Source organism: Hesperophylax consimilis, chromosome 20, assembly GCF_061612785.1.
Source record: "Hesperophylax consimilis isolate HC1 chromosome 20, BYU_Hcon_1.0, whole genome shotgun sequence".
NCBI classification, from domain to species: domain Eukaryota; kingdom Metazoa; phylum Arthropoda; class Insecta; order Trichoptera; family Limnephilidae; genus Hesperophylax; species Hesperophylax consimilis.
In genome coordinates, this window is record NC_142855.1 from 17,247,163 (window position 1) to 17,263,505 (window position 16,343).

Here is a 16,343-nt window from a genome sequence, read left to right on the forward strand (position 1 = left end):
TGCACCTTTATATTATTTACCTATAATATTAACAATACCACCAACTTCTGACATTTCCCATACATTCTGATGGCAACATGCTACACTAGCGCCTCCTAGTGGCACGAGCTGTGCACCTTTATATTATTTACCTATAATATTAACAATACCACCAACTTCTGACATTTCCCATACATTCTGATGGCAACATGCTACACTAGCGCCTCCTAGTGGCACGAGCTGTGCACCTTTATATTATTTACCTATAATATTAACAATACCACCAACTTCTGACATTTCCCATACATTCTGATGGCAACATGCTACACTAGCGCCTTCTAGTGGCACGAGCTGTGCACCTTTATATTATTTACCTATAATATTAACAATACCACCAACTTCTGACATTTCCCATACATTCTGATGGCAACATGCTACACTAGCGCCTCCTAGTGGCACGAGCTGTGCACCTTTATATTATTTACCTATAATATTAACAATACCACCAACTTCTGACATTTCCCATACATTCTGATGGCAACATGCTACACTAGCGCCTCCTAGTGGCACGAGCTGTGCACCTTTATATTATTTACCTATAATATTAACAATACCACCAACTTCTGACATTTCCCATACATTCTGATGGCAACATGCTACACTAGCGCCTCCTAGTGGCACGAGCTGTGCACCTTTATATTATTTACCTATAATATTAACAATACCACCAACTTCTGACATTTCCCATACATTCTGATGGCAACATGCTACACTAGCGCCTCCTAGTGGCACGAGCTGTGCACCTTTATATTATTTACCTATAATATTAACAATACCACCAACTTCTGACATTTCCCATACATTCTGATGGCAACATGCTACACTAGCGCCTCCTAGTGGCACGAGCTGTGCACCTTTATATTATTTACCTATAATATTAACAATACCACCAACTTCTGACATTTCCCATACATTCTGATGGCAACATGCTACACTAGCGCCTCCTAGTGGCACGAGCTGTGCACCTTTATATTATTTACCTATAATATTAACAATACCACCAACTTCTGACATTTCCCATACATTCTGATGGCAACATGCTACACTAGCGCCTTCTAGTGGCACGAGCTGTGCACCTTTATATTATTTACCTATAATATTAACAATACCACCAACTTCTGACATTTCCCATACATTCTGATGGCAACATGCTACACTAGCGCCTCCTAGTGGCACGAGCTGTGCACCTTTATATTATTTACCTATAATATTAACAATACCACCAACTTCTGACATTTCCCATACATTCTGATGGCAACATGCTACACTAGCGCCTCCTAGTGGCACGAGCTGTGCACCTTTATATTATTTACCTATAATATTAACAATACCACCAACTTCTGACATTTCCCATACATTCTGATGGCAACATGCTACACTAGCGCCTCCTAGTGGCACGAGCTGTGCACCTTTATATTATTTACCTATAATATTAACAATACCACCAACTTCTGACATTTCCCATACATTCTGATGGCAACATGCTACACTAGCGCCTCCTAGTGGCACGAGCTGTGCACCTTTATATTATTTACCTATAATATTAACAATACCACCAACTTCTGACATTTCCCATACATTCTGATGGCAACATGCTACACTAGCGCCTCCTAGTGGCACGAGCTGTGCACCTTTATATTATTTACCTATAATATTAACAATACCACCAACTTCTGACATTTCCCATACATTCTGATGGCAACATGCTACACTAGCGCCTCCTAGTGGCACGAGCTGTGCACCTTTATATTATTTACCTATAATATTAACAATACCACCAACTTCTGACATTTCCCATACATTCTGATGGCAACATGCTACACTAGCGCCTCCTAGTGGCACGAGCTGTGCACCTTTATATTATTTACCTATAATATTAACAATACCACCAACTTCTGACATTTCCCATACATTCTGATGGCAACATGCTACACTAGCGCCTCCTAGTGGCACGAGCTGTGCACCTTTATATTATTTACCTATAATATTAACAATACCACCAACTTCTGACATTTCCCATACATTCTGATGGCAACATGCTACACTAGCGCCTCCTAGTGGCACGAGCTGTGCACCTTTATATTATTTACCTATAATATTAACAATACCACCAACTTCTGACATTTCCCATACATTCTGATGGCAACATGCTACACTAGCGCCTCCTAGTGGCACGAGCTGTGCACCTTTATATTATTTACCTATAATATTAACAATACCACCAACTTCTGACATTTCCCATACATTCTGATGGCAACATGCTACACTAGCGCCTCCTAGTGGCACGAGCTGTGCACCTTTATATTATTTACCTATAATATTAACAATACCACCAACTTCTGACATTTCCCATACATTCTGATGGCAACATGCTACACTAGCGCCTCCTAGTGGCACGAGCTGTGCACCTTTATATTATTTACCTATAATATTAACAATACCACCAACTTCTGACATTTCCCATACATTCTGATGGCAACATGCTACACTAGCGCCTCCTAGTGGCACGAGCTGTGCACCTTTATATTATTTACCTATAATATTAACAATACCACCAACTTCTGACATTTCCCATACATTCTGATGGCAACATGCTACACTAGCGCCTCCTAGTGGCACGAGCTGTGCACCTTTATATTATTTACCTATAATATTAACAATACCACCAACTTCTGACATTTCCCATACATTCTGATGGCAACATGCTACACTAGCGCCTCCTAGTGGCACGAGCTGTGCACCTTTATATTATTTACCTATAATATTAACAATACCACCAACTTCTGACATTTCCCATACATTCTGATGGCAACATGCTACACTAGCGCCTCCTAGTGGCACGAGCTGTGCACCTTTATATTATTTACCTATAATATTAACAATACCACCAACTTCTGACATTTCCCATACATTCTGATGGCAACATGCTACACTAGCGCCTCCTAGTGGCACGAGCTGTGCACCTTTATATTATTTACCTATAATATTAACAATACCACCAACTTCTGACATTTCCCATACATTCTGATGGCAACATGCTACACTAGCGCCTCCTAGTGGCACGAGCTGTGCACCTTTATATTATTTACCTATAATATTAACAATACCACCAACTTCTGACATTTCCCATACATTCTGATGGCAACATGCTACACTAGCGCCTCCTAGTGGCACGAGCTGTGCACCTTTATATTATTTACCTATAATATTAACAATACCACCAACTTCTGACATTTCCCATACATTCTGATGGCAACATGCTACACTAGCGCCTCCTAGTGGCACGAGCTGTGCACCTTTATATTATTTACCTATAATATTAACAATACCACCAACTTCTGACATTTCCCATACATTCTGATGGCAACATGCTACACTAGCGCCTCCTAGTGGCACGAGCTGTGCACCTTTATATTATTTACCTATAATATTAACAATACCACCAACTTCTGACATTTCCCATACATTCTGATGGCAACATGCTACACTAGCGCCTCCTAGTGGCACGAGCTGTGCACCTTTATATTATTTACCTATAATATTAACAATACCACCAACTTCTGACATTTCCCATACATTCTGATGGCAACATGCTACACTAGCGCCTCCTAGTGGCACGAGCTGTGCACCTTTATATTATTTACCTATAATATTAACAATACCACCAACTTCTGACATTTCCCATACATTCTGATGGCAACATGCTACACTAGCGCCTCCTAGTGGCACGAGCTGTGCACCTTTATATTATTTACCTATAATATTAACAATACCACCAACTTCTGACATTTCCCATACATTCTGATGGCAACATGCTACACTAGCGCCTCCTAGTGGCACGAGCTGTGCACCTTTATATTATTTACCTATAATATTAACAATACCACCAACTTCTGACATTTCCCATACATTCTGATGGCAACATGCTACACTAGCGCCTCCTAGTGGCACGAGCTGTGCACCTTTATATTATTTACCTATAATATTAACAATACCACCAACTTCTGACATTTCCCATACATTCTGATGGCAACATGCTACACTAGCGCCTCCTAGTGGCACGAGCTGTGCACCTTTATATTATTTACCTATAATATTAACAATACCACCAACTTCTGACATTTCCCATACATTCTGATGGCAACATGCTACACTAGCGCCTCCTAGTGGCACGAGCTGTGCACCTTTATATTATTTACCTATAATATTAACAATACCACCAACTTCTGACATTTCCCATACATTCTGATGGCAACATGCTACACTAGCGCCTCCTAGTGGCACGAGCTGTGCACCTTTATATTATTTACCTATAATATTAACAATACCACCAACTTCTGACATTTCCCATACATTCTGATGGCAACATGCTACACTAGCGCCTCCTAGTGGCACGAGCTGTGCACCTTTATATTATTTACCTATAATATTAACAATACCACCAACTTCTGACATTTCCCATACATTCTGATGGCAACATGCTACACTAGCGCCTCCTAGTGGCACGAGCTGTGCACCTTTATATTATTTACCTATAATATTAACAATACCACCAACTTCTGACATTTCCCATACATTCTGATGGCAACATGCTACACTAGCGCCTCCTAGTGGCACGAGCTGTGCACCTTTATATTATTTACCTATAATATTAACAATACCACCAACTTCTGACATTTCCCATACATTCTGATGGCAACATGCTACACTAGCGCCTCCTAGTGGCACGAGCTGTGCACCTTTATATTATTTACCTATAATATTAACAATACCACCAACTTCTGACATTTCCCATACATTCTGATGGCAACATGCTACACTAGCGCCTCCTAGTGGCACGAGCTGTGCACCTTTATATTATTTACCTATAATATTAACAATACCACCAACTTCTGACATTTCCCATACATTCTGATGGCAACATGCTACACTAGCGCCTCCTAGTGGCACGAGCTGTGCACCTTTATATTATTTACCTATAATATTAACAATACCACCAACTTCTGACATTTCCCATACATTCTGATGGCAACATGCTACACTAGCGCCTCCTAGTGGCACGAGCTGTGCACCTTTATATTATTTACCTATAATATTAACAATACCACCAACTTCTGACATTTCCCATACATTCTGATGGCAACATGCTACACTAGCGCCTCCTAGTGGCACGAGCTGTGCACCTTTATATTATTTACCTATAATATTAACAATACCACCAACTTCTGACATTTCCCATACATTCTGATGGCAACATGCTACACTAGCGCCTCCTAGTGGCACGAGCTGTGCACCTTTATATTATTTACCTATAATATTAACAATACCACCAACTTCTGACATTTCCCATACATTCTGATGGCAACATGCTACACTAGCGCCTCCTAGTGGCACGAGCTGTGCACCTTTATATTATTTACCTATAATATTAACAATACCACCAACTTCTGACATTTCCCATACATTCTGATGGCAACATGCTACACTAGCGCCTCCTAGTGGCACGAGCTGTGCACCTTTATATTATTTACCTATAATATTAACAATACCACCAACTTCTGACATTTCCCATACATTCTGATGGCAACATGCTACACTAGCGCCTCCTAGTGGCACGAGCTGTGCACCTTTATATTATTTACCTATAATATTAACAATACCACCAACTTCTGACATTTCCCATACATTCTGATGGCAACATGCTACACTAGCGCCTCCTAGTGGCACGAGCTGTGCACCTTTATATTATTTACCTATAATATTAACAATACCACCAACTTCTGACATTTCCCATACATTCTGATGGCAACATGCTACACTAGCGCCTCCTAGTGGCACGAGCTGTGCACCTTTATATTATTTACCTATAATATTAACAATACCACCAACTTCTGACATTTCCCATACATTCTGATGGCAACATGCTACACTAGCGCCTCCTAGTGGCACGAGCTGTGCACCTTTATATTATTTACCTATAATATTAACAATACCACCAACTTCTGACATTTCCCATACATTCTGATGGCAACATGCTACACTAGCGCCTCCTAGTGGCACGAGCTGTGCACCTTTATATTATTTACCTATAATATTAATAATACCACCAACTTCTGACATTTCCCATACATTCTGATGGCAACATGCTACACTAGCGCCTCCTAGTGGCACGAGCTGTGCACCTTTATATTATTTACCTATAATATTAACAATACCACCAACTTCTGACATTTCCCATACATTCTGATGGCAACATGCTACACTAGCGCCTCCTAGTGGCACGAGCTGTGCACCTTTATATTATTTACCTATAATATTAACAATACCACCAACTTCTGACATTTCCCATACATTCTGATGGCAACATGCTACACTAGCGCCTTCTAGTGGCACGAGCTGTGCACCTTTATATTATTTACCTATAATATTAACAATACCACCAACTTCTGACATTTCCCATACATTCTGATGGCAACATGCTACACTAGCGCCTCCTAGTGGCACGAGCTGTGCACCTTTATATTATTTACCTATAATATTAACAATACCACCAACTTCTGACATTTCCCATACATTCTGATGGCAACATGCTACACTAGCGCCTTCTAGTGGCACGAGCTGTGCACCTTTATATTATTTACCTATAATATTAACAATACCACCAACTTCTGACATTTCCCATACATTCTGATGGCAACATGCTACACTAGCGCCTCCTAGTGGCACGAGCTGTGCACCTTTATATTATTTACCTATAATATTAACAATACCACCAACTTCTGACATTTCCCATACATTCTGATGGCAACATGCTACACTAGCGCCTTCTAGTGGCACGAGCTGTGCACCTTTATATTATTTACCTATAATATTAACAATACCACCAACTTCTGACATTTCCCATACATTCTGATGGCAACATGCTACACTAGCGCCTCCTAGTGGCACGAGCTGTGCACCTTTATATTATTTACCTATAATATTAACAATACCACCAACTTCTGACATTTCCCATACATTCTGATGGCAACATGCTACACTAGCGCCTTCTAGTGGCACGAGCTGTGCACCTTTATATTATTTACCTATAATATTAACAATACCACCAACTTCTGACATTTCCCATACATTCTGATGGCAACATGCTACACTAGCGCCTCCTAGTGGCACGAGCTGTGCACCTTTATATTATTTACCTATAATATTAACAATACCACCAACTTCTGACATTTCCCATACATTCTGATGGCAACATGCTACACTAGCGCCTTCTAGTGGCACGAGCTGTGCACCTTTATATTATTTACCTATAATATTAACAATACCACCAACTTCTGACATTTCCCATACATTCTGATGGCAACATGCTACACTAGCGCCTTCTAGTGGCACGAGCTGTGCACCTTTATATTATTTACCTATAATATTAACAATACCACCAACTTCTGACATTTCCCATACATTCTGATGGCAACATGCTACACTAGCGCCTCCTAGTGGCACGAGCTGTGCACCTTTATATTATTTACCTATAATATTAACAATACCACCAACTTCTGACATTTCCCATACATTCTGATGGCAACATGCTACACTAGCGCCTCCTAGTGGCACGAGCTGTGCACCTTTATATTATTTACCTATAATATTAACAATACCACCAACTTCTGACATTTCCCATACATTCTGATGGCAACATGCTACACTAGCGCCTTCTAGTGGCACGAGCTGTGCACCTTTATATTATTTACCTATAATATTAACAATACCACCAACTTCTGACATTTCCCATACATTCTGATGGCAACATGCTACACTAGCGCCTCCTAGTGGCACGAGCTGTGCACCTTTATATTATTTACCTATAATATTAACAATACCACCAACTTCTGACATTTCCCATACATTCTGATGGCAACATGCTACACTAGCGCCTCCTAGTGGCACGAGCTGTGCACCTTTATATTATTTACCTATAATATTAACAATACCACCAACTTCTGACATTTCCCATACATTCTGATGGCAACATGCTACACTAGCGCCTTCTAGTGGCACGAGCTGTGCACCTTTATATTATTTACCTATAATATTAACAATACCACCAACTTCTGACATTTCCCATACATTCTGATGGCAACATGCTACACTAGCGCCTCCTAGTGGCACGAGCTGTGCACCTTTATATTATTTACCTATAATATTAACAATACCACCAACTTCTGACATTTCCCATACATTCTGATGGCAACATGCTACACTAGCGCCTCCTAGTGGCACGAGCTGTGCACCTTTATATTATTTACCTATAATATTAACAATACCACCAACTTCTGACATTTCCCATACATTCTGATGGCAACATGCTACACTAGCGCCTCCTAGTGGCACGAGCTGTGCACCTTTATATTATTTACCTATAATATTAACAATACCACCAACTTCTGACATTTCCCATACATTCTGATGGCAACATGCTACACTAGCGCCTCCTAGTGGCACGAGCTGTGCACCTTTATATTATTTACCTATAATATTAACAATACCACCAACTTCTGACATTTCCCATACATTCTGATGGCAACATGCTACACTAGCGCCTTCTAGTGGCACGAGCTGTGCACCTTTATATTATTTACCTATAATATTAACAATACCACCAACTTCTGACATTTCCCATACATTCTGATGGCAACATGCTACACTAGCGCCTCCTAGTGGCACGAGCTGTGCACCTTTATATTATTTACCTATAATATTAACAATACCACCAACTTCTGACATTTCCCATACATTCTGATGGCAACATGCTACACTAGCGCCTCCTAGTGGCACGAGCTGTGCACCTTTATATTATTTACCTATAATATTAACAATACCACCAACTTCTGACATTTCCCATACATTCTGATGGCAACATGCTACACTAGCGCCTCCTAGTGGCACGAGCTGTGCACCTTTATATTATTTACCTATAATATTAACAATACCACCAACTTCTGACATTTCCCATACATTCTGATGGCAACATGCTACACTAGCGCCTTCTAGTGGCACGAGCTGTGCACCTTTATATTATTTACCTATAATATTAACAATACCACCAACTTCTGACATTTCCCATACATTCTGATGGCAACATGCTACACTAGCGCCTCCTAGTGGCACGAGCTGTGCACCTTTATATTATTTACCTATAATATTAACAATACCACCAACTTCTGACATTTCCCATACATTCTGATGGCAACATGCTACACTAGCGCCTCCTAGTGGCACGAGCTGTGCACCTTTATATTATTTACCTATAATATTAACAATACCACCAACTTCTGACATTTCCCATACATTCTGATGGCAACATGCTACACTAGCGCCTCCTAGTGGCACGAGCTGTGCACCTTTATATTATTTACCTATAATATTAACAATACCACCAACTTCTGACATTTCCCATACATTCTGATGGCAACATGCTACACTAGCGCCTCCTAGTGGCACGAGCTGTGCACCTTTATATTATTTACCTATAATATTAACAATACCACCAACTTCTGACATTTCCCATACATTCTGATGGCAACATGCTACACTAGCGCCTCCTAGTGGCACGAGCTGTGCACCTTTATATTATTTACCTATAATATTAACAATACCACCAACTTCTGACATTTCCCATACATTCTGATGGCAACATGCTACACTAGCGCCTCCTAGTGGCACGAGCTGTGCACCTTTATATTATTTACCTATAATATTAACAATACCACCAACTTCTGACATTTCCCATACATTCTGATGGCAACATGCTACACTAGCGCCTCCTAGTGGCACGAGCTGTGCACCTTTATATTATTTACCTATAATATTAACAATACCACCAACTTCTGACATTTCCCATACATTCTGATGGCAACATGCTACACTAGCGCCTCCTAGTGGCACGAGCTGTGCACCTTTATATTATTTACCTATAATATTAACAATACCACCAACTTCTGACATTTCCCATACATTCTGATGGCAACATGCTACACTAGCGCCTCCTAGTGGCACGAGCTGTGCACCTTTATATTATTTACCTATAATATTAACAATACCACCAACTTCTGACATTTCCCATACATTCTGATGGCAACATGCTACACTAGCGCCTCCTAGTGGCACGAGCTGTGCACCTTTATATTATTTACCTATAATATTAACAATACCACCAACTTCTGACATTTCCCATACATTCTGATGGCAACATGCTACACTAGCGCCTCCTAGTGGCACGAGCTGTGCACCTTTATATTATTTACCTATAATATTAACAATACCACCAACTTCTGACATTTCCCATACATTCTGATGGCAACATGCTACACTAGCGCCTCCTAGTGGCACGAGCTGTGCACCTTTATATTATTTACCTATAATATTAACAATACCACCAACTTCTGACATTTCCCATACATTCTGATGGCAACATGCTACACTAGCGCCTCCTAGTGGCACGAGCTGTGCACCTTTATATTATTTACCTATAATATTAACAATACCACCAACTTCTGACATTTCCCATACATTCTGATGGCAACATGCTACACTAGCGCCTCCTAGTGGCACGAGCTGTGCACCTTTATATTATTTACCTATAATATTAACAATACCACCAACTTCTGACATTTCCCATACATTCTGATGGCAACATGCTACACTAGCGCCTCCTAGTGGCACGAGCTGTGCACCTTTATATTATTTACCTATAATATTAACAATACCACCAACTTCTGACATTTCCCATACATTCTGATGGCAACATGCTACACTAGCGCCTCCTAGTGGCACGAGCTGTGCACCTTTATATTATTTACCTATAATATTAACAATACCACCAACTTCTGACATTTCCCATACATTCTGATGGCAACATGCTACACTAGCGCCTCCTAGTGGCACGAGCTGTGCACCTTTATATTATTTACCTATAATATTAACAATACCACCAACTTCTGACATTTCCCATACATTCTGATGGCAACATGCTACACTAGCGCCTCCTAGTGGCACGAGCTGTGCACCTTTATATTATTTACCTATAATATTAACAATACCACCAACTTCTGACATTTCCCATACATTCTGATGGCAACATGCTACACTAGCGCCTCCTAGTGGCACGAGCTGTGCACCTTTATATTATTTACCTATAATATTAACAATACCACCAACTTCTGACATTTCCCATACATTCTGATGGCAACATGCTACACTAGCGCCTCCTAGTGGCACGAGCTGTGCACCTTTATATTATTTACCTATAATATTAACAATACCACCAACTTCTGACATTTCCCATACATTCTGATGGCAACATGCTACACTAGCGCCTCCTAGTGGCACGAGCTGTGCACCTTTATATTATTTACCTATAATATTAACAATACCACCAACTTCTGACATTTCCCATACATTCTGATGGCAACATGCTACACTAGCGCCTCCTAGTGGCACGAGCTGTGCACCTTTATATTATTTACCTATAATATTAACAATACCACCAACTTCTGACATTTCCCATACATTCTGATGGCAACATGCTACACTAGCGCCTCCTAGTGGCACGAGCTGTGCACCTTTATATTATTTACCTATAATATTAACAATACCACCAACTTCTGACATTTCCCATACATTCTGATGGCAACATGCTACACTAGCGCCTCCTAGTGGCACGAGCTGTGCACCTTTATATTATTTACCTATAATATTAACAATACCACCAACTTCTGACATTTCCCATACATTCTGATGGCAACATGCTACACTAGCGCCTTCTAGTGGCACGAGCTGTGCACCTTTATATTATTTACCTATAATATTAACAATACCACCAACTTCTGACATTTCCCATACATTCTGATGGCAACATGCTACACTAGCGCCTCCTAGTGGCACGAGCTGTGCACCTTTATATTATTTACCTATAATATTAACAATACCACCAACTTCTGACATTTCCCATACATTCTGATGGCAACATGCTACACTAGCGCCTCCTAGTGGCACGAGCTGTGCACCTTTATATTATTTACCTATAATATTAACAATACCACCAACTTCTGACATTTCCCATACATTCTGATGGCAACATGCTACACTAGCGCCTCCTAGTGGCACGAGCTGTGCACCTTTATATTATTTACCTATAATATTAACAATACCACCAACTTCTGACATTTCCCATACATTCTGATGGCAACATGCTACACTAGCGCCTCCTAGTGGCACGAGCTGTGCACCTTTATATTATTTACCTATAATATTAACAATACCACCAACTTCTGACATTTCCCATACATTCTGATGGCAACATGCTACACTAGCGCCTCCTAGTGGCACGAGCTGTGCACCTTTATATTATTTACCTATAATATTAACAATACCACCAACTTCTGACATTTCCCATACATTCTGATGGCAACATGCTACACTAGCGCCTCCTAGTGGCACGAGCTGTGCACCTTTATATTATTTACCTATAATATTAACAATACCACCAACTTCTGACATTTCCCATACATTCTGATGGCAACATGCTACACTAGCGCCTCCTAGTGGCACGAGCTGTGCACCTTTATATTATTTACCTATAATATTAACAATACCACCAACTTCTGACATTTCCCATACATTCTGATGGCAACATGCTACACTAGCGCCTCCTAGTGGCACGAGCTGTGCACCTTTATATTATTTACCTATAATATTAACAATACCACCAACTTCTGACATTTCCCATACATTCTGATGGCAACATGCTACACTAGCGCCTTCTAGTGGCACGAGCTGTGCACCTTTATATTATTTAATAGATTTGGTGCTAAATATATTCTTTAATTTATGTTAATAAATTACAGCAAACAAACCATTTATAGGTTACCTAACTTACCGCTTTTTTGCTGATAATTTCATAATTCTGTTGCTACTAATTTTGGAAAAATCAGTTTTGTTAAATAACCCACTATTATTGTACACAACTTCCTATTTTTATAATTTGTTGACAGAGTTGTTGATACTGCCAATATTTTACTGCAGTCGGACAAATTATTAAGAGCATATGAGAGACTTGTGCTGGATTTAAATTAAAAAAACACATTTCTTCAAAACCTCACATTACATTGTAATACTATACGGATTGTTCTCACTGGATAAAACAATTAGTTGGTACGTTTTTCAATATTTCAGACCACAATGCAACGAATCTCTCAGGATGAATGTTCTGCATTATTTCCGATTGGTAGCTTCAATCTCCCTGAAGGCATAAAGCATGACCTACAGATCTGCAACCGACCAGTGCACACAACTGAAGAATATGTGGTATGTAACGTTGGGATGAATTGTAAGCCACACTTATTATAATTAATTACATTGCCGACTAGGAACACAAGACAAAATGTAACATTCTTCCGCAATACATACACAACCAACTATCAGACACACTCACTAACCAACAGGATGTATGTTCTGGGCAACAAGTTTGGGGGTATTATTAATATATTAACTGACTCCATTTCTAGAATCTTCGCCACTATTTTCGCCGACTAGGAACACAAGACAAAATGTAACATTCTTCCGCAATACATACACAACCAACTATCAGACACACTCACTAACCAACAGGATGTATGTTCTGGGCAACAAGTTTGGGGGTATTATTAATATATTAACTGACTCCATTTCTAGAATCTTCGCCACTATTTTCGCCGACTAGGAACACAAGACAAAAAGTAACATTATTCTGCAATATATACACAACCAACTATCAGACACACTCACTAACCAACAATATGCATGATCTGAGAAACAAGTTTTGGGGTATTATTGATATATTAACTGACTCCATTTATAGAATCATCGCCATTATTAATTTCCATGTGCCGACTAGGAACACAAGACAAAATGTAAAATTCTTCTGCAATACATACACAACCAACTATCAGACATGCTCACTAACCAACAGGATGCATGATCTGGGCAACAAGTTTAGGGTTTTTTTGGATATATTAACTGACTCCATTTCTAGAGTCTTCGCCACTATTTTCGCCGACTAGGAACACAAGACAAAAAATAACATTCTTCTGCAATACATACACAACCAACTATCAGACACACTAACTAACCAACAAGATGTCTCGTATAGAATCTTTGACACTTTAAATTTCCATGTGCCGAATAGGAACACAAGACAAAATCTTACATTATTTTGCAATAAATACACATTATATATATTTACTGAATGCTGTAGAAACGAGATCCCTGAGGCGTATGTGTGGTAAAACAATGTATGATCGTGTGAGAAATGTGGAGATCCATAAAAAATGCAAGGCTGATGTAAGCGTAATAGTAAGATTAAGAAAGGGACGCTTAGATGGTTTGGGCATGTAGAGCGAATGAGCCAAGAAAGGAGTGTAAGGAGAATATATGCCGCAAATGTGAATGGAAGCAGAAGTCGGGGATGCCCGAGGAAGACATGGCATGACCAATTGAATCAGATACTTGAGTCGGGCCATGTCAAGAGTCAGAACAATAGAAGAGTTTGTTTGAGACGATGTATGAATGTGAATGAGGCAAGTAGTGTGTGTGTCAAGACTAAGTTGTTTGGCGATCTTTTCTCTCTGCCTACCCCTACGGAAAAACGGCGTGATGTTTAGTTAGTTGGTTCCATTTACAGAACTACGCGTAATCTATATCAGCACTTTGTTGAATCCTACAGATTATAGTAGCGTTGATAATGTAGTTTTAGTGATTTGTCTTTTATATCTATACAGGGTTTTCCAATAAGAGGTGTTATTTTGAATAGCCCGCTATTTCGGTAGATGTTACTTTTAAAGCTGTCATTATTTAACATTTGACAAGTAGAAACTACGCCATTAATATAAAATGGAAAGATACACGCTTCAGCAATGCAGTGAAATTATTAAAATTCACTTGAGTGAATCAAATGCAAATCATCTTGATTGATGAGGCCCTTTTCCACCTCGGTGGCTTTGTTAACAAGCAAAATTGTCGCATCTGGGGCTCGGAAAACCCAAGAGTTATTGTTGAAAAGCCTCTCTATTCTCAACGTGTGACTGTTTGGTGCGGTTTATGGTCTGGCGAAGTCATTAGACCTTACTTTTTCGAAAATGAGTCTGGATCAACAGTTACGGTGAATGGATCGCTATCGAGAGATGATTAATGATTTTTTATCGCCGGAATTGGACGGTTTTGATCTGGACAACGTTTACTTTCAACAAGACGGCGCTACGTGCCACACAACCAACGAAACCATCGATCTTTTACGATTGAATATCAAAATAACACCTCTTATTGGAAAACCCGTCAGTATTGTTCTGGTTTTTCATGTTATTTTATGTTACTGTTACATGTTCATTTTAACAATTTAACGTTGTTTGATACTTCAAAAACTTTGTGTATAATTTTCGAAAGCTCACTAGGTATATTATGTTCTTAAAATTCATGTTAAAGCCCGGCTTGACGTAAAACTAAATAAAATAAATTATTAGAAAGATTGAGTGACATTCAAGATCCATGGAGGTCTGTAAAAGACAAAATATTTGTACATAATTAATTAAAGCAATAATTAATCGCATGAAATACTAATACAAATTGAAAATATCTCCCGAATAAAAATAAATGCCGCCAACGGGAATTGAACCCGTGCCTTCTTATGTCCGGTCCGGTGCTCTGTAACTACTGAGCAATGTCGGATTATTTCAAGCCCGCCAAATGATTCAATATGTACTAGTACCTCAATCAACAATTACTGCCTATTATATTTTTTCACCTATAAACAACCAACTTTATTTTTGTACGAAAGGCTTTGTTAGTGCTAAATTTCTCACTAGATGGCGTCGAGACATATTATATCTTCATTTATTGGTGAAATATTTTTGACTTGTCAAATATTATTATTTTTTAATGGTAAACTAATTTATTAATTTATTTATTAACGGACATCGTCCAAATTACAAAATAATAACACGAATACAGTAAATGAAAAATACAGGAGTAGACAAAGGTACATGAAAGCAAAGACTTAAAGTAGATATAATATAAGAAAATAAAGTGACAAGTCGAATCAAGTCAAGAATACGCCGTGGGTCAGGACCACAGGACACTTATAATATTCCATCACTTGTTTAGCGACTGACAAAAATCATTCAGACTTATCCCAAAAAAGTTAAGGTTTTGACTTGAGTTGACCAGTCTACACATTCTGGACAATGGTGAATAATATCCATAATTTGTCGAAT